Here is a 25067-nt window from a genome sequence, read left to right as displayed (position 1 = left end):
GCCTGTGCTGAAATTCATATTTGAACAACTACAGTTAATGACTGAATAAAACTGATTATTCATCAGAGCTGGTAATATTGTCTTCTTTGTTTTGTAATTGTTCCCCTCAAAGTTATATACTCTTGAGAGAGAAGAAATTCCTAATATTGTTAAGGTACTCTACCATCAGGAGTGTGTCTTCAAACAGTTTACCCCAGCGTCAGAACAAAATGACTCAAATTTTCTGATGTACATTAAGAATAAATGTAAATCATTACTACTCAACGACAAAACAGTGGTACTGACGGTGGATGAAACTTGCCTGAAACCATATTTTGATTATAAAGGCGGAAATTCAGTACACTTGTTGAGACGTACCAGGAATAATTGGCTTGGCCAGAAAGATACAAATAAAACAACGAAGTTCCCACGGTTCTCCTTTGATGGAAACCATATTTTAGAAAATGAAATTCATTATGTACCATTCAGCTCTGAAAAAACTTCATGAGATAGAAGATGGTTTACTCTTGAAACATTATTATAAACTGTCAAGAAAGGCGTTCTCCTCATCTACCTTTGAGAAACAGTGTTCATTTAGCTTTACAAATATTCAATGAGTATCTCATTTAAGCTTTACTAACTCTTGGAAAAAATCATTGTTTCCCTTTTTATTCAGAAGTTCCAGATTATGTAATTTTTTTTACATTATATTTGATGGACAATAATGAATGAAAAATCCCCATATAAAGATTCACAGGTTAAATAATAAATATGCTGCTCCAACTAGTAATAAAGGTCATTGTACAGAAAAAATAGCAAAATTAATAATATTGGCTTCTAACGTTTTATTGAATAATTATTGTTCCCAAGAAAGGAACTATATTGTAACTAACAAATAGTTGAAGAAGAACAGAAAGTTAAAAACTTTAAGTACCAAATAATAGCTGTATGTAAAAGATAATAGAATAAAAAGAGAAAGTTAGAAACTTCAACTAGCAAATAATAGCTGTATGTAAAAGACAATAATTAAATTATATATTTCATTCACATATAGCAGAGTACACCAATGCACTGCCGTTTTGTAATTTGACATTAACACTATGCATAAACATTTTTTAATACAATGATAAACATGTTTGTACTTCGGTAAATACTATATTGTAACTGTAAATAAATTGTTTTGGTTCAGTATTATATTAATCTCTTAGCCTGTGTTTCGAGTTAATATTATCTGGTGTACACAAATCAGTGTAGACGAAAAAAATAAGTAAATTAACTTATTACCATGACTAGTAAACAACAAATGGTCTATTTTTGAGACGTTTTGTTTACATTTCTTTTGTCAAGCAAGGTAGTCAGTGCTAGCGACTCGGACTACCGTTGCTTATGTTACAAAACATCAAACAGGCCTTGTCTCTCGGTGGTCTTAGTTCAACCCCATCAACAGAGGTTCCACAGGTTGGGAACCACTAGGCCTACTGGTGGTGGCACTGGCACCTGCTTTACAACTGATGAGGGTGGCACTCTTGCTAACATGTGTGGTTTTGCTGGTGGCCCAGTGGAATGGATCACCACATTCTGTATCACTATCACTGTTGTAGTTATGCACCCACAGTCATCTGTTGTGTCACTGTCACTAGGCTATCATCGTAATTATATTATCTTTTTCTCTTTCTTTTTCACACTAGGTCTACTAGCCTTCCCTTTATCTTCTCTTTAACCTCACAGCATTTCACTTAACCCTCCCTCACCTATTATGACACGACACGAATAGACAGACGGTCCCACAGGTTAGGAACCACTGCTGGTGGCGGGGGGCACAGCTCTCAAAACTGATGGGTGTGACACTTTTAAATTACACGCACGGGGGCGGGGAGGGCTGCTAATTGTACAGAGTAGTGCATCATCACATTCTGTACCATTGTCACTGTTATATGATGTACCCACTCGTCATATGTTGCGTCACTGTCACTGTTATATGGATGCACCCACTCATATGTTGCGTCACTGTCACTGTTATATGGATGCACCCACTCGTCGTATGTTGCGTCACTGTCACTGTAATCGTAATAATAATGAGATTTCTTTCCTCACTTATTATGGCACGGTCTTGCTCATTACAAAGACCTGTTTCCGGAAAAGGCTCATGATCATCACAGTCACCATCACCTGAACACCATCATCCAAGACAGTTTCACCTCGACCACAGAGGCCGCTTGCCGTCTCAGACAGACCCATTTTCCTTTTAATCACACTATTTGGGGACGGCCCGTCACATCGAACACTTCCACAGAATCTGCGTCGTCTAAACTCACTCTAGCTCTAATACTATCACTCTTTAGTTAATGACACCGACGATAATACCGATAAAGTTGTTTATTTAGAGCAATGACGCCTACTCATTCAATTGAAACTGATTATTCCGAGTGCTGATTGGTTCTCCCGTAACAATAACAAAAGCGATGATTGGTTGGCGCCTCCGCTCAGAGTAGGACAGAGTCCAGGTAATAGGCGTTACCTTATAACGGCTCCTCAGAAACATTGTGTATAAATTGGCTGGTCACTGCATGGCGTATAACGTTATTTTCGATGACAAAAATACGATGTAATGTGTCTCTGGATACAAGATAGGCGGTCACCCCTGTTAGACCAAAAAAACTTTGCATTAAAAGCTATGCTTTACCATAATGGTGTCGGCGCATAGCATCATCCTTTATGCCTCGTTTTTCTCGGATGTTTAGGGAAGGGTTTCCTGTTATAATCTGAATGTCGACACAAATGAGGCATAACATGTTTCTCGAGTAATGTTATGTTTTGTAATCTGATTCAAAAGAATAATGCTAAAGATTTACCCTACATTCATTGAATGCGCTTTAGACTAAAAGTAGCCAAAAAAAATTTAATAACCCGATTGAACATGTTATCAACAATAAATTGGACAACAAATAAAAGCTCCAGGGAAATGGCTGGTCCCTGTGAGCGATTTGTTTTTGCCGCATCATAAATGCTGCACAATATTATTAAAAGAAAATTAATTCTTTTTAGTTTTGAATAATGCTTGTTTTATTATTCTGCTACGACTATTACTCGTAAAATATTCCTGTAAAATCCAACGTCGAAAAATATTCGTGACGGGGACATTCTCTTCGTTTGTAAAGGGAATATATCAAACTAAAGGCCTGCTGATCTGGAACTTGATAGACTTCCAAGCAACAATAAATACTGTAATTCCACAGAAAAGAAAAACTCATTTATATTACATTTATGCAATGCGTGTGTCATAACATGATGAAATTTCACCCTGTCTGGAAATCGGGAGCGAGCTATTTTTATAGTGGCAACGAAAGGGGATCGTTTGTTCATACTGAATGCAGGATCTGTTTATAACGTCAGTTCAGCTTCAGACGTGAAAGAGCGAACAACATCCCTGCCCAGCATAAACAGGGCTGGGTATTATCTAACCCTCTGGGGGTAATTACGGTCATCTTGATGCAGGCTCATTAGGAACGGATGCCAAACCTACCCTGTGACCATATTGTTTCGTAACGGACTCTGTATGTGATGCGCACGCGAGTGTAAGCGTTCATTTTAGTGTAGTGAGATCAAGTTGGATAAAATATATGAAATCTCGAAAAAGTTTCATTATATTAATATTTAGCCTGAAATATTTTATTGGTGGAAACCAGCACGGATAAGGTGAACGAATAAGATTAGTGCACAGTGGTACTGTCTGTCTGTACATAATTTCTTGTTTCCCTTTATTCAGAAATTGAGTCGCCAGTGGTAGATACCAGATATCCAAGGCCAGCTTAATAGACCTTCTTATAAAACTTACAAAACATATAAAAAGCACGTACACACGCGTAAACATTTCACTGAAGTAACAGAAATTTTTTAGGAAATATTGTGCTGTAAAAAATGTGAATAAAATTGCTGGGATGTCAGGACTTCTTTGAAATACACACCCAGTGAGTGAAAACTGATATTAACACGACGAGCCGAATACTCGATTTTTAATAGCCATTATTGTGGTAGGTCAGTTTTTCCCTAATCCTCATAACGGAACTACAATCTTTAGATAAACTTGCAATAAGCATATTTTATTTCTGCTGTAGATTTCATGCAGGTTGCCACAGTATTTGTTACGGTTGCAGAACTTGTTCACAGGCGAGGGCACTGTTGCAGAGTATTCATAAAACTATTTGATAAAACTAGGAAAGTGTTAGGTTAGAATAGTTGAAACTTCATAGTTTATTCCTAAGAGTGAAGGCAATTTAAGAGTGAAAATATTCTGATATGATAGTTACAATGTGTGAAATAAAATCTAATTGCAAAAAAGTAATCTTTAACATAAATAAGAAATAAGAGCTGACGCTCTTAACACAGAATTAAAAAGACAGTTTTCTTTTAAATGTCAGTTAAAATAATAGAACTTCCAACAGTGATTTCAATTAAAAAAGCTAGCGAAGGACTTTTCTTCACATGACAGGTCAGGTATGCAATGAGAATTTTAAAAACATTAAATAAAATATTCTGAAAGGCTTCACCAAATGAATTCTATTATTTTTCAGTTTTAGAATCGTATTTGGGATCAGCATCACTAGAGCCACTGATGTATCCACTTTGAAGGGAAAACAGTTTATCTGTACTGTAGTGCTTACATGCTTTTGGACTTTGCATTTCTAGGTATACTCATAAGTTAGGAAATGGCAAACAGAAAATCATATATAACTCAGGACTCACTCTCTACCATCTCGTGCCTAGCACTCGCTAGGCCCGAGTTCGACTCTCCGGCCGGCTAATGAAGAGTTAGAGGAATTTATTTCTGGTGATAGAAATTCATTTCGCTATAATGTGGTTCGGATTCCACAATAAGTTGTAGGTCCTGCTGCTAAGTAAACAGTTCTAGCCACGTTAAATAAGTCTAATCTTTCGCCAGCTCCTAGAGAGCTGTTAATCAGCCCAGTGGTCTGGTAAAACTAAGGTATACTTAACTTTTTCTACCATCTCGTGCCATTTGCCATGACAAACAAGTAGTACGAGGTTTGGACTGGTCCATAGGCAAAGTCTTGAAGCACTTGCTTGAAAAGGTGCCCTTTACACAGGGTTTCATCCTTTTTTTTTTCCAGGCAGTCAGTACAAAGAAAGAAGGGTATGTTTGCTGCGTTTCAGATCCTCTTTCCTCGGTGACAATATCATATGCTTAAGCTTATTCGCATCAGTACCACGCTTACGTGACACTTCATATTTTCTCGAAGTTCTCTTTAAGCTGCCCTGTATCTCAAAGCTCTTAGAAAGTAGCCCGGTGCACTATCTATACCCTCATTAGCTGAAGGGCAGAAAACTTTACCTTTTCAGCAGAGGTACTAACTGATTCACCGGCTGCAAGTAGGCAATACCTTCCGTGTCTGACACAATCTCTGACTCTGCATTATGCACAGAGATGGGTAATTCCTTTGGCTCGGTACTCTCCTTTTGCAAATGTAGCCCTGGGTTGTTGCTCAGATATGGACGATATTCCTCTGACTGGTTCTCTGCTATTTATTTTTGCATCTGCTCAATGACTGAATCACAATAGACTTTGTAAAGGCGTTCGTTTGCTTTCTGTCTTCTTAGATATTTCTACTTTTCATTACAAAATATACATGTTGTGTCTAAGACAAGTACTGGAAAATATTTTACTGTCTTCTGGAAGTTAACTGAAATCAGGTGTTTGTCTGTTGCCCATAATGGTGCCCAGTGTTTGTTGGCATTTTTTGTGGTAAAAGATACATTGGATCTCACCTGCTGAGGATTCCAAGAAAAGGATTTGAGGATAGCTGGTGTTTGCAGCAACGCGCAGCAATAACTTGCTATATCTTTTAGTAATGTCAGGATCCCATGGGAAGACCGTGATTATTTTAGGCACATATCATCACTGTTCCGAACGTCACTAGTCTCTCGCCGCCACCATGCAACTACTCAAGGCACGCACTCCTATTGTTCATTTGATCAACCTTCATCTTTATACTGTACAACCTTGACAAAAAGTACTTCATTGGTTATCACGTCTTTTGTAGGTATTGTTTGAATTAAGAGTTTAGGTGGTATCGATTAAGATATCAATGTAGATTAACTCAACCCTGAATAATTACTTCTGATTCAAGTAACTTAACTGGGGTTACATTAAATAAACAGAACTCATAATTTTCCAAACAATAATCTTTTGTGGATCACGACGGAATTCTTCGCTACTTGTAATTTACTAATTTTGATTTATAGAAACGAACAGAATTATTTGCATTCCATTGCATTTGACACAATCCTACATAATTCACAAGTTGAAAAGTTTACTTATTCAACAGTTATCTTGGTAACCATTTGGAATCCTTGAGAATACTTAAAAAAGCAAAATACTTATCTGTATAATTTTTGTAGATACGTAAGCTGCCCCAACCCTTGAAGAGAAGGAATTTATTTCTGGTGATAGAAATTACTTTCGCTATAATGGTTCGGATTCACAATAAGCTGTAGGTCCCGTTGCTAGGTAACCAATTGGTTCTAGCCACGTAAAATAAGTCTAATCCTTCGGGCCAGCCCTAGGAGAACTGTTAATCAGCTCAGTGTTCTGGTTAAACCAAGGTATACTTAACTTGAAGAGAAAAACGACCCCCTATATTAGTTGCTACACTGATGCAATGCGTAAGTTACTTCAGAGATAAAATATTTAGATGAAGAAGCTCGTCATGCATCTGGATACCAAATAGATCTAGGCTACGTACGTGGATTCCGGATTCTAGTATTTGTAATACATTTTAAAGATCTGGATATGCAAAATACTGCTAGACTTGGGCTACATACCTGGGCTGGTTTTCTGATTGTTTTTGATGGTATTATGATTTTCACACATATGTCCATTGCCATTCATCTACACATTCTTGCCTTTCCAGCAAAGAAAGAATTTTATTTCATTTCCTAAGTATTTATAGCCCTTCATTTCAGGGCTACAAATACCTCAACCTAACCTAACCTAGGGCACCTTGTCTCAAGTGGCTACAGGGTGGCTCTGATCCCACTGACCGCTTAACCCGTTTCTATTTCAATCTTAAATAATTTCAAGGGATGCATTACTGAAACTCTATAAACAAAATATCTGTTACCTTGATCAGCTCACTAACGAAGGCAGACAAAACTAAATTTCGATATAAACAATGAAAATACACACCTTAGGCTACTCTTTCTGCAAGTCTATCTTCTTTTAATTCCTGATCAAGAGATATGTTTAGGTCCACAGAATGCCCATCATGGACTGTGTTTAGGGCCTCTCGAAAGTTATGAAGCATTCGTACAACTTACTAAAGAAATTTTAGTGGTTTGACCAAGTGACACACTAATGTTATCCAAGATCTGTATTTAACAGCAAAGGCGATTGTATTTGTATAACCCCAGCTATGTAAGTTTATATGCATAATTCCATGGAAATCTGTGAAATTTAAGGTTGCATTTAATATGCCAAGTGTTTTTCCTTGTTTAAATAATGTGCCAGTGTCATGAATTTACCTTTAATCGGAAAAATAACTGAAAAAAGAAGTCTAGTCCTTCCGTTTCCTGCATTTGCTAAGCAGTGTATTTCCCTTGTCACAAAGACGAATATAATCAGAATCACACAAAGAAAACGCGACGGTGTAAAGTGCAGGCATTCTGAAATAACTAAAATAGAGTCAGGAAAAAAGTGAGCCAAGAGCAACGAAGAAAAAGGTGAGGCGTAATGCAAAAAAGAAGCAACAATGGACGAAACGAGAAACAACATGATGAACAAGGAAGGAAATTTCGAGGCCGAAGTTGTACACTATCTCAGAACCGAGGAGATTTACGTCCAGGGAGGCAAACCAGGGAAAATGAAGAAGGAAAATAGGAGAATATACCGCGAGACCGAAAGCACAGAAGGAGACGGAGCAGTAGAGGCAAATTACACGAGTGGAGAGCCAATAACTTTCGAAAAGCTGCTTGAAGTATCGGGCACCAACGGCCGCTGGAAATTACTTATTATCGTTCTCTGCGCATTCTGTGAGTACCGCTTCCGTACTTTCTCTCTCCTCTTGTGGTCAAGTTTGTTATCTTTATAACCTTTTTAACGTAGTAGATCTCGTGGATATTTCGTGGGTGATTTGTGCAATATATATATTTTTATTTTCCTAGAGAATTTGTTTATTTCTTTTCCATGACGTCAGTTTTACTGGATGTAACTTGAAATTCTATTAGGCTGTCTTTTGGTTTACCGATATTTTTGGAAGGAATTCTATCTTTTCTAATTATAAATTTAGTTTCACAGAATTAATTGCGTGTTTGCGAATAATAATAATAATAATACTTTTTTTTAAAGTCTTTCTTGTTTAAATGCATGATTTCTGATTAAATTTGTAGCCCCAATAATTTTTAGCAACTTTTTTCTTTGCCATAAGCTTTCCCCCACGGTATGATTGCTAACCTTTCCATATATAGACTGTAACTCATTTAGACTTAATTGGACAATTTTTCTCTTTCAACACAGGTATGCTTCATAAAATATTGTGTCCGCATTTTATATGAACTCTCTTAGTTAGGGAAATTTATAAGGAACATAATTTTCGTCCCTACTAAAAAAAAAAAAAGTCGTGTAAACTTTTATCTTTCTTTTAATACTAAACAATATTTTCTGTGATATGCTAGAAGCGCTTGGATTTTTTTTTCACAATGAAGTTTAGTTGTGAAGAAATTCGTGCTAGCAGTTCTTCCTCATTAATTCTAGTATTTTCTGCAAATTTTTTGTGGTGAAGTGCGCCTCTCTCTCTCTCTCTCTCTCTCTCTCTCTCTCTCTCTCTCTCATTTATCTATTTAACTGACGCATCCGAAGTGTAAGAAATCTAGTAAAGCGCATAGAATTTCATGAGATCAATAATTTCATTCTTAAGCAAGGCATAAATGTTTGACGGCATCTTCACTTCATCACGTACGTTTTCCTCGTAAGATTTTTTCATGAATAATCTTAATAAAATGAATTAGATTAATTACACTAAACTCTACCTGAAATCAAGCCGACTGAATTGAATTGAATATAGAATTTAGGCCAAAGGCCAAGCACTGGGACTTATGAGGACATTCAGCGCTGAAACGGACATTGACAGGAAAAGGTTTGGAAGGTGTAACAGGAGGAAAACCTGGCAGTTGTACTATGAATCAGTTGTTAGGAGAGTGTGGAAAGTAAGATGGAGGAAAGAGAATATGAAAGGAGGTGCAGTAAAAGGAACAAAAGGGGTTGCAGCTAGGGGCCGAAGGGACGCTGCAATGAACTTTAAGTTATACCTACAGTGCACAGCATGAGGTGCACTGACGACACTACACCTCTACGGAGCTTACTTTAATGAATAACAATCAAAGTTACGTAAAATTCCAGTAAAGTGCAATGCATTACAAATATTATCCGGTCCAGACGAATTTGGGAACCGTGGCGGCAAATCTTATGAACAGTTTCCCTTAACTACTTCATGCTAATGGGACACTGTGCCAGTCTTCAGTTGTCGGTCTACGAAACTTTGCTGGGTGATCTTTTTTATTGTTTTTATGATTCATTTGTAGTTTCCACATAATCGTTAGTCTAAACAGCTCATAAATCACATACAGTACAAAGAAAAACATTTGTTTATTTATTTCAAAGACCATTAGTGTCCATTCGGACTTTACTAAATCGGGTATTATATGCTATGTACTGTACATCTCAGTTTTGGCAATGTCCGTAAACACAGTTTTGAAAGCCCTATTACCGTTCATCAAGATGGAAATTGTTTGCTTTTTCCATATACGGGATGTTGTGTCGCCTGCAACAAAGTGTTTTCTCTCAAGAATAACCACTTGTCCCTTATGACTAATGCCCCTTCCACACGAGGTGGAAAGACACGACGGGCACTCGGGTTTGCCTGTAATTCCCGCGCTGCTAAACAGTGTTACCAGATCAAACAGCCCAAGACAGGCAGTAGGCACAGGCAAGCGAACCTATGACTGGACCACACGCCAGGCAGAGGGCAGAGTGCGGTCAGAGCTGTGTGTGGCAACGTGGTCCCTAGTCAGGCGCCCATCCAGTGCCTCAACAACGGGCACGGGCACTTCGATGGTTTGCCCGTGGTTTCCTCGTCTGTGACGTCATCTACACTCGTGATCGCCATCCATCCACCATATTGGTGACAGCAAGATCTAGAGAAACAGGTCTCGTACTCCCGCGAGGCGATGACGTCATCTCTCCCGGTCAGTCCTCCCTCCCGCTGACATTACCAATGGCGCATAAAGTTTTTATGTGACTTTGATCAAAATACTCAGAATTTTTTAACAGGATATCAGTTGAAGGATTTTTTTGTCCTAATATTTGTTTTATAAACATAACTAAATAAAATTGGTGCTTCATGTGATATAATTATAAACCTCCAAAATAGTATGACATACCAAATTATGTTCATGCGTTTGTATTACCTTTTTGAAAAATTTTTTACATGATTTTTTCCATTTTTTTACCCTAGTTCTAGATATAATATCAGGCCTACTCTAATATTTCTATTTAAATACTCATTCTGAAAAAATACTTATTCTTGCAAAATAAATTACAATTTCACTTGTAAATTTTTACTGCCAACTGAAGCTCAGATGCCAGCTTATTGATACACCCTTTTCCTTCCTGAGTGTTTCACATGAACTGCTTTAGAACACATAGTGCTTTTAGATATGTCATCATCTATCCATAAGACTCTCTTTGGCTACTCAAAGCTTGAATTTGTGTTTACTAAACATAGGCATTAAGATACGCTCTAGCTCCCTAATCATATCAGAATGCATTGTTTCTCTCGTTGCTTATTCTCTTTCTAAAGTCTGTATCCAGTTGTTTCAGTTCCTGTTATGAAAGTTCTCCATTTTCGGGAGCACATTATCTCCTGAAACTGGGAAGCTCAGCTATCTGTCTCCACCTGCTAAGGTTTCATTTCCATCACAAAAGCCAGTTCTTTCTTTTCCCTTTTCTACTCGCTTAATGCTATTATGCCTGAAGTATCAGTAATCTTTGTATTATTAAATGTCCTATCTAGGAAACCAGTTCATTTACCTATGCATGTGTGAGTGTTGTTTATATATATACTCAGCTTAGCTTTCCAGACGTAGGCCTAACTGGATATTTATTTCAGACAATATGCACAGACATTACCTGTTTCATTAAAAAGTGTCTGAAGTGTTAAAACAAGGAATTATAATATTTTGTAACCCATGTTTAACAGGTTATGAAATCATCTACAAGTTGCTTCCTGGACGTAGCCTAACTGAATATTTATTTTGACAATTGTATGGGACTTTACTTTTCTGCAATTGCAGGTAAACATTTCAGAAATATATAGATAATTCTTGTTTTGAATAAAATGTGGACGTTATAAAGAACAGCAACCCCAGAGTACTCTGGAGGGTATATCTTAACAAGCTAATATTTGGGGTGGCTGATGTTAACAAGTTCATTCTGATACTATGGCATCTGTTTGTTGTCACAAAATGGAATGTCCCTTCCACCGTGTTCAGTACTGGGGGTGGCTGATGTTAACAAGTTCATTCTGAGATAGCCAATCTTTACATGGGTACTCTGGTGTTGCGATCTTTAACGTCCTAAAGTGTTTTCTGCAACCTAAAATGATGCTGGACACTGGTCCAAGTATCAGAAAATGGTTACCAAAATTGGGCTACTCCTGTCTTACCAACATACTGTCACTGGCAGTACTATGCATGGCAGCTATCATACAGTACCTTTATGCAGACAAACTGAAGGCACAGCATCATTCTCTTCAACTGTTTTTTTCGGAACATTAAGAAGGCGGATTTCAATTTCGTCTTTGAAATCATCATCTTTAAAATGTGATGAGCAAATGGGGGATATTTGCGTTAATCAGGTGTGCAGTCCGCTTTGCATGCAATTCTCCGTTTTACCCCTTGTTTCTTTATCGTTCGGGAAACCGAAAAAGTTTAATCCCCCTTTCCTCTTGTGTTGCTGTAGCGGTTATTGCAGCCATAAACAGCACATTATCCGGCATTATGTCACTATCAACATAGGAAAATATTTGCTCCGCGTCCATCAGACCCGGTGTCCATCCAGTTGACGTTCGCGTGAATCGTGAGAGAGCGCGGGACTGGAACCGTGACGTCAGCACATGGAGTATGAGACCTTCTCTAGATCTTGGGTGACAGTGTGTGCCCGACGTGCTTTGCCCCTCGTGTGGAAGGGGCTTTACTCCTCTGTCATTATCTTCAAATGATTTCATTGTCGGGAGATATTGTTGTCTGATTTCCTTCTCCAAACTTTAAGCTCTCGTTCTTATTTTGTATCCAGCTTTTGGATACAAAATAACAGGCTCGTGCAAAGGGGGGAGGGATGCTGTGGGTGCCGAAACACCTGCCCCTTTTCCCCCAGGCCCCGTAAGTGCCCTTTTCTCAAAATTCAAAATAGTATACAGACTCTCTCACTCTTCAGGACGACCCCATGCAAGTGCATTCCACGAATCCAAGGGAAAAATTAATAAAAAAAAATAATAATATATATATATACATATATAAGCGTACTTTATATTTACATATATATATATATATATATATAAAGTGCATCTTTTTTATAATATATATATATATATATAATATATATATATATATATATATATATATATATATATATATATATATATATATATATATATATATATATATATATATATATATAAAAAATGCGCATTCTAAATCTGTGCACCTGCCCATTGATCTATCTCAGTACATTACTGCAAAATAACCACTTTTCATTTGCTTTTGATTCTACCACTGATACTATACGTAAACCACCAAAATACATGATGAACAGAATGATTTCCTCTACCTCGTCAATCCTATTATTGTACTTTCAGCTGGCTTCCTGTTCCCATGAACACTATGTCTTACAGTTTTCTTGAGCTACCCCTGAACACTGGTTTACCTGGAACCATTAACTGATGCTAACTGGACAACTGGAGCAAATCATGCTATCCTTAGCCATTCCTAAAAGGTTCGTCAAGATCTCTTAACTGTTTCCGATGCCATTCCCCGTTTTCTGTAAAGATTTTGATACCTCGCCGACCAATATTTCGTCAAGATCTCTTAACTGTTTCAGATGCCACTCCCCGTTTTCTGTTCAGATTTTGATACTTTGCCTACCAATATTTTCTTTTCAGAACTGATAAGGTATTGTTATTTAGATCCAGTTTTTTTCACCCATGATATTTCAACTCTTTCTGGCGGACTGAAATCCTTTTACCTTCGAAGATATTAATCCTCTGAGGTAAAAATCCTGTTACCTTTCAGGTTATTTTTTAATTGCATTCTGGCTATGTGTCTTATGAGGTCAGCTAAGCTTATATCAAGCATTTCACTATATTTCAGGTTAATGTGGCTCCAAAGAACAATATTAATATTCATTAAAGAAGGCTCACACAAGCTTTTTTTAGTCCTTCCAACGTTAAGTCCATTTTGCTGGATTCTCTCATCAATTTACTTATGTTTATATTACTGAAGTAGCTCCGGCAAAGTTATTGCCATTTCACTTGAATGAAACACGTATGAAGAATCAAAAAAGACAAAATTTTTATAGTACACAGCACCCGTATGTCATCTCTTGTCGAGTAATATCAACGATAGGATAGGTAATACTTCCACTTAAATCCTTTTTCGCAAAGTTGAAAGCGTATTTCATCTTTTAATTTAAAATACGTGAATCTCAGTATTGCAGCATGAATTATAATGAAAGCTGAATCGCGAGTTGATATCCTAGTATAAATGCCACTTACAGAAGTTGCTACATGAAAAATAATTAATATTCAAATATTGTTACTTTGTCCATTCACTCCGCACTTTTCAGACTCCTTAATCAATTTCTGTATTACATTGTCATGCTTATTTCAGAGTTTGTCGTTTCAGAATATTTCGCATTTCGAATTTTCACTGTTATTAATTACGATCAATTTTAAGAAGGAAATGAAAACGAAGAGGCATGATAAAATGGAATTTTCAGGCGACATCGCGTTTCAAACTCTAACCATCGTTGCTGTTAAGCCATTAAATTATGATGTTAAACTGAGAGGTCATTCCTTGTTGTCACAGAATCATTAACTGTTCTACGCAGGTACAGCTTGAAATAAGACTAATCTATAGTAATCTCTGTTGGTGGAATTATCGCAAGGAACGCTTTTAATTTTGGATTGACAGTTATTTTATTTAAAGTACTCGCTTTCAGCAGAGCATATGAAACGCTATTTGTCTGTAAATTATTCACCTTTAGATCTTATATTTAGCAGAGTTATGAATGAGTATCATATGGTGCCCATATAATATTCAATTGTGCTGTTTTAGATTTATATCTGGGCTTCTTTTCCGTACGACATTGGCTAGTCTTAGTTCATTCTTATTTATCTACTTTCTTCTGCAAACAAGAGACGAATAGAACTTAATCACACTAATTTCCTTTCTTCTTACAAGAAATGGCTCATCCCAATACGACGGCTGCAACATGTATGACTTTAATTATACTTCAGCTGCGGAGATGGGATACGAAAAAGCGAAGCTAAATTTGGAACATCTCCGGAATTCTGGAGACGTCGAAATAATCCCCTGCAAAAAGAGAGATTTCAATCACTCAGAGGAGGAGAGCAGCGTCGTTACTGAGGTGGGTGAAACATACAGATTTGCTCATTATAACAAAGGATAAATTCTGTAGGTACTTAGGCCTAATGGATGGAAAAGTTGGGATGGGAAAAGTGGCTCTTTCTTGATGCGGTATTTCTACATCAAGAAGGAACCACTTTTCCTATCTCAACTTTCCCATCTATTAGGCCTAAGTGCCTACAGAATTTATCCTTTGTTATAATTAGCAAATCATTGGTCACTGGTGTGTGGGTGTTGCTTAAAGAAACATTTACTCATGCATCATGAATACTTCATTTTAGCCACACCATCCATGAATCCCTTTGTTGAAACAATGCAGAGAAAACTAATGAAGCCACCGGTCGCAGATTATTAGTTATCAATTGCAACAACTGAAGATTGGCTTATTCAGCGGGGAAAATTCGAAAAAACGTAACTGGGAGTACAAAGGAGGTGTTAATATTTTATGCCATAGAAGGCAACAGTAACTCATTGTTCAAATTCAGACCAAAGAGTAAATTTAAAAAAAGGTGGACTTGTATCTGAGAGTAACATTGTAAAGTACAATAAGCAAGGAAAAGGGGCCTTATCAATTCAGTAACAACAATAATAACTGTACACAAAACATTTGCATAAAACGAACGGAATTCATATCCTCAGAGAAACATAAATGATGCCAGATATCTGGTTTCTGCGAGGCCCCGCCCCCAACAACACACACACACACACACACACACAGCAGCTCAGTGCCCCAACCCACTCCGTGTGCAACAAATGTGCTGCACAACCACAAAAAACTAGATTGGTCAAGTTGTCATATGATTGTGCCTCAAAAATTTTTATTCAGTTTCATTATATTTGACGATGAGGAAAGCAGTCCTTCTAAAAACTATGGATTCCACGTGTAGTTTTACCAGTATATTAGGATTTAGTATACATGCAAAAGGCCTCGTTTATTCTCATCTTTACTGAGAATGAGTGTTCTTCATAGTATACAAGATATATCATGACTTATGTATACACATATACATACACTCACATATATATATACATATACATACATACACACACATATATATATACTCGTATATATACACAGCATATTAGATATATAAATACATAGAGAGATAGACTGTCACAGTAATAAGACAACTACTTAGAAATCCTAGCTGAAAGTTGAATAATATGCCAAGGCCAAAGTATAACAATTATTTATATATATACATATATATATATATATATATATATATATATATATATATATATATGTATATATATATATATATATATATATATATATATATATATATATATATATATATATATATATATATATATACACACACACTTTACACACAAGACCCTTTACACCAAATGCATAAAACCTCACTGACATTGATGCCTCCTTTTCCACGGACACAAGTAGGACCTGGTGTGCGACCGCCGGGTCCTCTATTCGACGACCGCGTCTGTCAATCAAGTTGGGTTGCTCGCAGGCAACGCCATCTTCGGCTACCTCATCGACGCGTGAGTTTCCTTCGGTCTCTTACTGGAATTCTGTATTGATCTTATATTTATTTTAAGTTTGGATTTGTGAGTTTCTTTACTTTGCATTTATGTTAGATGGCGCATCAGTAGATGTATGCCTATAGAGATGTATAAATACATAAGACATATTATGAATTTAGAGGAAGATAATATTTGTGGCCATTCAGGTTATTGCATTTAGGGCATTTTTAAACATGTATATATATATATATATATATATATATATATATATATATATATATATATATATATATATGTATGTATGTATGTATGTTTACATGTGCACACTCACTGATACAAACACACGCATATATATATGTATATATATACATATACATGTGTGTGCGTGTGTGTGCCATATATGTATATATACGTGTATATATATGTATATATACGTATATATATGTATGTATATGTATACAGTATATATATATATATATATATATATATATATATATATACTGTATATGTATATACATACATATTTATATGTGTATATATGTATATAATCAAATAAAGCAGTGTTTTCACACATCCTTTTCCTCGACTCTCTCTTAGATTGTCGCTATTTTTCATATTGGTACACTACTGTTTATACATTCCATTACAATACATTCAAAGACTCGCCTAGTTATGTCTACACGAGAGTTATACGCATGCATACTGATACATCTGCACATTCACATGTTAAATTGCTAGATAAAATGTGGATGCTTTTATGTACACGTATACACCAGTATGTACGATTGCATATGTAATTTTCATATATTTTCCTGCAGTTTAGCTGAAATAAAAAGTTCATAACCAATCACCTAACTTAACTCGAGCGAGATAATAAATCAAATGTTAGGGAGGAAAGGTAACAAATAAAATGCGCCAAGTTTCTTCGGCGCAATCGAGTTTTCTATCTACAGCGCATCATTGCATGTATTTCGGCCTCAACACAGCTCAGCGGTGGCCTGTGTTGCTGGCACCTATTACGTTTGCCAGACGCACGACCATATTAACTTTAACCTTAATAAAATAAAACTATTAAGGCTAGGGGCTGCAGCTATGGTATGTTTGATGATTGGAAGGTGGATGATCAACATGCCAATTTGCAGTCCTCTAACTTCAGTAGTTTTTAAGATCTGAGGGCGGATAGAAAAAGTGCGGAGGAGGGACAAAACCATCTCAATAGTTTGCTTTTATAGAAAACTAAAAATGTATACAAGTGACAAGAATATGTCAGCCATTTTAGACGATTTGACGAAAGCCAAAGCCGCAGGTTTTCATTCTTAATCTCTGACGAGACAAATCTCTTCTTGGGAGCAAGAAATAAGCCGTTGACATCATTGAAGGCAAGAGCAATTCCTTTCTTTTTGTTGTTGTTGTTGTTTTCTGCAGCATCGGCAGGAGACGATCCGTCCTCTGGAGCTCCTTCCTGACGGTGATCTTTAACCTGATGGCCGCCGGCTCCCCAACCCTGGAGACCTACATCACCTTCCGGTTCCTCATTCAGGCGACGGAGGCTGGAGTCTACATGTCTTGTTTCGTGCTTGGTAAGCAGAGGGTTTCGTTTCTCAACGAAACATCTACGTGAAATATCAATGTATAATCTTTATTACTTTTTGTTTTTGACGTGTATTTCTCTCTCTCTCTCTCTCTCTTCCAGCGATGGAGGTCTGCTCAGTACGTGAACGAACGCATCTCCATTTTTTCCCTATACCCCGGGGCACTGGGGGTACATGGTGCTGCCCAGCATCTGCCTCCCCTGGTGCAGAAATGGAGGAAGCTGCAAGTTGCCCTGGTGCCTTCATTCTTCCTTCTTGTTTCATTACTGGTGAGAATAACCAAATGACAATCCACATAGAGATTAATTAAGTATTATGCAAGAAAGCTCAGTCTTATTACTGGTATGTAAAAATCTTATTCATCATCATTTCCAGCCCCTCACATATCCAAGAGCCTAGAGCCTTCAATCCTCACTATATATATATATATATATATATATATATATATATATATATATATATATATATATATATATATATATATATATATATATATATATATTGTTACAGGTTGTTACCCAATTTAGATGGTTAATTCTCCAAGGAAAATACGCGGAGGCTCTCAAAAAAATGAAGTGGCTGCAATTTCCAACAAAAATGGCTGCCACCCACGACGACAAGCCACAGAGGTACCATGCAGGACATCGAGTTCGAGGTAATTACGAACGAATTTTTTCTGAGACACTTCTTATATTTATCTTGAATTCTGAAGAGGGATGCCAGTAAAACATGTCATAAACACACGTTGGCAACTCATCACATCCTTATCGCAAACAGGTTGATTACAAGTCAGCGACTGAACTGATGGTCCTAACAAAGGCTTCGTAAAATTATCCAGTATTTCCTGGATTCGTTCTCTGCTTACTGTCGCTGACTTGTTTTCAACCTGTTTGTGATACGGATGCGGTAAGTTGCCAGCGTGTGTTCATGACATTTTTTTACTGCAATGTGGATGCTCCCTACATTCAGCAAATTAGAAACAATACTGTTATGTTGCGAGACTTATCTTGGGTCTGAAATTATCAGTGCACACTCACACATAAACACGTAACACGTATGCACACATAGAGACACACACACACACAGAATCTACACACATATATAATAAATCGTATCACATTAACCCTGTTTTCAGGAATCCCATCTGATAGAAATCCAAGAGAAAAAAGAACCAATGAGCTGCCTAGAAGAGATCAAAGTCGTCTTGAGGCACTGTACAATCGTGTTCCAAGTTCCCGGCGTGAGAGGAAGAGCGTTCGTCATATTTTTCCTCTGGACGTTCGGGACCATGATCTACTACGGCCTTGGCTTGAATGCCAACAACCTCAGGTAAAGGAAAGGGGTCAGAGGTCAAAATGTGAGGCTGAATGTGAAGTGGCTTGATTAATTGATAAATGGGAAAAAATAGAACATATTATGACAGCGTAGCAGATGCAAGTAGACCTAACAGGTCTAAGCCTTAAGTCAGCATGAGCCGTTTAAAAGGCAAATCCCAATTACTACTACTGGGTTTTGGAGTTTTTTGGTTAACTGAGTACCCTTCTTTCCAGAACATTTTAAACCTAATCATTTTGCTACTAACCTTATAATAAAGCGATCAACTTAAATTAGACCTCGTTTGAAAAGTTACAAAAACTAAAACTGAAGAAATGTTAACTATTGACAAAGAAATTGGATAAAGATAAATGTTTAGTGCCAACAAGTGGAGTGGTTTTGAAGGCTACCACACAAGGAAAGTGAACTGATATATAATCAGTGAAAGCTTGAGTGAAATACGACGGCATACACAAAGTTTCTTCGGCGCAATCGAGTTTTTTGTAGAGCATATAATGCCGTAAGAAACTCTCAGGCACAGCCCATGAAACTTTCACCCACTCCCTGTGGTGGCCTGTGTTGTTGGCACCTATAGCGGTGTCAGACGCACGATCATGGCTAACTTTAAACTTAAATAAAATGAAAACTACTGAGGCTAGAGGGCTGCAGTTTGCTATGTTTGATGACTGGAGGGTGGATGATCAGCATACCAATTTGCAGCCCTTTGTAGTCTTTAAGGTCTGAGGGCGGACAGAAAAAGTGCGGACGGACAGACAAAGCCAGCTCAGTAGTTTTCTTTTACAGAAAACTAAAAATGCCCATCAGAATTTAAGTTGATTTCTGTAAATATAAAGTCAAATATTAACAAGCGGTTCCAGTTCCTTGAACTTTGAATTAATATGAGATGGCGAAATAGATTTGGTCAAAGCTTGTAGGATTTATTGGTTGGCTTGTAATGTTAAGTAACTAATAACTTTTCTTAATTTATTTGTCAGCTACTTTTGAACATAGTTATGTCAAAGTTTAGACAATACGTCATCCGCATCTTTGAATTTGAATGAACCTAGGTTAATCGCATGTGATCTTAATACCTGTAGGTAAAAGTAACTGATGACAACCTAGTGGGACTAATTAAGGCTCATAATCAGCTAGTCATGGCCTTGAACAAAACTGGGCCTAAAAATTATCCATATTCATCCATAATGACTTTAAAAGTACTTAGGACTATTTAAAACATATTACCTCTACAGTACTTAGACCATCAAAACCATGCACAAAGTTTACAGCAATGGACAATTTTCGACACAACATGCTCTGAGCGTTTTCTAATTTGTATTGCTTCTTACCTCCATCTCCTTTCAGCGTAGATCCATACATGTACATCTTTCTTGGCGGAGTCATGGAAATCGTCGCCTACATTTCGCTGTGGCTGATTCTGATGTACACAGGACGCCGGAATACCTTGGCCATACTTTTCTTTCTGTGTTCTGCCTCCGTCTCAATCGTTGGGATCCTCATGTTCTACTCTCCTGGAGGTCTGAAATAAATTTAAGTTCGAATAAAAAATAAAAAAATAGAAAATCTTAATTTTTGAGACTGAGATTAAGTGAGTGAAAATAAAACCGAATCGTAGGAAAAGAATAATATTCAGCTGTCAAAGAAAGTTTTGCTTACTCCATGATGCTTTATAGCAATGTTTCTTAACCTTTTTTTGGCAGTGATCCAAAATCTTGTCCAGATTAACCATGGCGACCCATGCCCTCATAAACATTTTTTTATATATAATTACGCTTATGAAATCGTGTTAAAGGCCGTTGAATTTAAAAGTCAAGTGTCTATGTTGGGAAGATTTCCGACCTCAATTAAATGCTGTGTCTCTATAATGTTCTGCTTAGATATTAATGAATTAAGTATTCTTAATATAATATTTTCTCTAATAATAATAATTATAATAATAGGAGTATTGGGGGAATAATAATACCATAAAGTTATAACCTTGACCCTGTTCCACCTACTGTCCACCTACTTTCGGTTCACCCTGTATACCTGCTAATGTCAAGATCAACAAACAACGATGATTATCATTCTTCTCGTATCTTTCTTCATTAACGTCCATTTCCCACACCCCCCCTATTCCTGCAGTGCCAAGAAGCGCCATCATTTCTCTGTCCCTGTGCGGGAAACTGTCCAGCACCGCAACGCATCACTTGATTTGGCTCATGACTGCTGAACTCTTCCCGACGAAATACCGTCCGCTCGTCATCGGCCAAGCTGGAGTCTTCGGCAGGATCGGGAGTACTTGCTCCACCTACATTAATGATATTCTCGTGAGTTGAGTATTTCTAATTTTTAACGACTATGAGTTTTTATGATTATACAGATACTTGATAGGTAACGTTCTTAAAACCATTAAAATCGTTCAAAGAAGAGCATAAGAAATGCATAAGACATAAACAAATGAAATTTTTGATATGTTAGTGAAAACATTCATACAACCAGCTGTTTGTCTGAATGCATGTAAGTGTTGGTACCATACTCATGTAAATAAAATATATGTTTATACGTCATACTTTCTCTGAAAATCTGCTTATCAAAAATGCAAAGTTTGAGGAAACGGCAAAATATTTCGGACATACTCCCGTCTGCAATTCACCTCCCCAGCACCATCTACTTTCATTCATTCAACATTATAATCCCAATCTACTTTCAGGGAAGAGCTGCCATCTGGGCGCCTTCGGCCCTATTCGGCCTGGCTTCTTTGGCATCAGCCATATTAGCCATCCTCCTTCCGGAAACTAAAGGCACGCACCTTCAGGAGACCAACAAGTTCCACAAATAAGGGTAAGAGGCTGTTGAAGTCAGTGTTGGGATTAGAATTCAAGTCACTGAAAGATCTCACTTTGAACTGAACTGAATTTAACTGAATATAGAATTTAGGCCAAAGGTCAAGCACTGGGACACATGAGTTCATTCAGGGATGAAACGGAAATTGACAGTAAAAGGTTTGAAAGGTGTAACAGGAGGAAAACCTGGCCGTTGCATTATGAATCAGTTGTTAGGAGAGGGTGGAAAGTAAGATGGAAGAAAGAGAATGTGAAAGGAGGTACAGTAAAAGAACCGAAAGGGGTTGCAGTAGGGGCCGAAGGGACGCTGCAAAGAACCTTAAGTAATACCTACAGTGCACCGCATGAGGTTCACTGACGGCACTATCCCCCTGCGGGAAATCTCATCTTTGAGAAGTGCGACTGAAGTATGATGACTGAGAAATTTAAAGCACTGCACTTAAATATAGTCGTTGATATCACTTAATCACTAGGGAGGATGCGCAATGGTAAGTCTATATTCATGAGAATTCTCAGCATCATTTTTTTTAAAGGCGAGTTAAAAAGGTATTCAAATTACGAAGAGTTAATGTCCTAGTGAACGAAGACTTAATGCCATGGGCTATGAAATGACTTAGAGAAGTAAACTGTAATCGTTAATTCAAAGTAATAGTTGTGAATATATTTGTTATGGTTTCGACTAAGAAAGTAAGACAGATAACAGAAGGACTGAGAGCAGAAAAGTGTATGTTATGACACATATGGATAAGAAATATGAAAAAAGCAAAATTTGGTGATCAGTGTTATAAAAGACAATTATATATATATGTATATATACATATTGTATATGCATAGATAGATAGATAGATATAGATATATTTATATATATATTACATTATATATATATATATATATATATATATATATATATATTTATATATATATGTATGTATACATATATATGATATATATATATATATATATATATATATATATATATATATATATATATATATATATATATATATATATATATATATATATATATACAGTATTATAATGACTGTTAAGTCCTACAAAATAATGAAATTTGCAAGCTAGTTGGAGGACTCTAGATTTTAAGTAGGCTTAAGTTTTTCATATATGTACATACACAAATGATTATATATATATATATATACAGTATATATATATATATATATATATATATATATATATATATATATATATATATATATATATATATATATATATATATATATATATATATAGATTGTGCTCATTCTATTTCATTGCAAAATTATCTGTAAACTGAACTGCCTTAAATTCTTCAAAATTTACATTAATGTTACAGACATCATGGCAGTGGTCCCTCATGTCTGAATACAAAGGCTTTGCCACAGGTCCTCCAGTCCTGTAACTAACCCTTTTATGGTCTTGGAATGTGAAATACAGTTTTAATTGACTCTCAAAGGAATGGCTATGATTTCACCCTTCATTGTACATACTGGAAATGACAGATTTATATTTTTTGCTCATGATTCACTGATCCCGAAAACCTGAGACACTGAGTAATAAAAAAAATCCTACAAACTGAACAAGCAACCTTAACCATAATTATTATGATTACGATCATTTAGAAGATGGACCCTATTCGTACGGAACAAGCCCACAGGGGCCACTGACTTGAAATTCGAGCCCCCCCAAAGAATATGGAGTTCCTCAGAGAGAACTAACAGAAGATTAAGGGAAATACGGAAAAAAGAGATCGTCTATTAAAAAACAAAAAATAAATTAACAAATCAATAAGTGAATAGATTAAAATGAAAGTTAATTATTAAAATGCAACGAGAATTATATTAAGGTAGTAATGCATTGTATCTTCGCTTAAACTCTTGAGATTCCAATTGCACAATGTAAAAATAAATGAAACAACGACCAGCAAAAAAAGACAAGCCTCTCTTGAAGTCAGTCAAAAGTAATATTCAGAAGAGGGAGACCTAATGAAAAGAAAATTGTATGCAAGAAGGTTTTAAACAGGTGAACAAAACACAAAAAGTCCTGCTGTAATAGGACACCTCAAAGCTTAATTAAAGATCAAATAAAAACAATACAAAATGATCCAAACCTGATATAGTTAAAATATAGCTAAAAGTCATATTGAATATAAAAGGATAAGCTAAAAAAGAAAGTAGGAAAATGAAGTAGGGAAAACCAGCAAGGGACGTGATAAAAAAATCTTGGAATAAAAGAAGCGAGACAAGAGAAGAGAGGTGATCATAATCTGAGGGGAATAATGGAAGCTCTTGCGTTTTATGATGAAGAGTGCTGACTCAGGTGGGGGAAAATTGGTGTTAGAAAATGGAAAATGGAAAAAGCAGGATAACTCAGAACTGGAATATAGAATTTAGGCCAAAGACCAAGCGCTGGGACCTATGAGGTCATTCAGCGCTGAAACTGAAATTGAGTGAAAAGGTTTGAAAGGTGTAACAGAAGCCAAACCTCGCAGTTGCACTACGAATCAATTGTTTGGAGAGGATGGAAAGTCAGATGGAAGAAAGAGAATATGAATGGAGGTACAGTAAAATGAATGAAAGAGGTTGCAGCTAGGGGCCGAAGGGACTCTGCAAAGACCCTTCAGTCCAAAAGTATGGGGAAATGGAGAAGTTAAGAGGTCCTTGTTTTCTGAATATTAATAAGTACATATATCACGTGAATGTGAGTAATATATTTATATATAAATCTTAGTAAAATATAAATGAGTGTGACAAATATACCTCAGCAAAAATGAAACAGGGTTTTATACCTTTCTTCGTGTAGTTGGGGTTTAGGCTGCGTCATTTGAATCTAATTTGTATATTCTTCTCGTTCACATTCATTGTTAACAGGAAGAAGAGGCCCAGAATTGTGAGGAACAAATTACAGAGATTTTTTCTTGTCATCGGAATTTTGTTTGGATTTCAAAATTAAACAAGTAAAAAATACATGAAGTTTTCTTATGCACAATCAGAGTTTTCTGTACAGATTATAATGCTGTAAGAAACTCTCAACCACGACCCATGAAACTCTCAGCCGCAGCCCTTGGAATTTTCTGCCACGGCCCGGTGTGGCCTGTGTTGTTGGCACCTATAGCGGTTCCAGACGCACGATCATGGCT

General features: G+C 36.6%; 1 pseudogene; it reads left to right on the top strand.

Annotated features, from left to right (window-relative positions):
* The first annotated feature begins 3377 nt into the window (after positions 1-3377).
* The window catches only part of LOC136855299 (organic cation transporter protein-like), a 22609-nt pseudogene continuing 919 nt past the window's right edge, over positions 3378-25067 (top strand).

This window comes from Macrobrachium rosenbergii, chromosome 31, assembly GCF_040412425.1.
Source record: "Macrobrachium rosenbergii isolate ZJJX-2024 chromosome 31, ASM4041242v1, whole genome shotgun sequence".
NCBI classification, from domain to species: Eukaryota; Metazoa; Arthropoda; class Malacostraca; order Decapoda; family Palaemonidae; genus Macrobrachium; species Macrobrachium rosenbergii.
The sequence above is the reverse complement of the archived record's forward strand: the minus strand, read 5'-3'. Positions and strand labels throughout refer to the sequence as shown.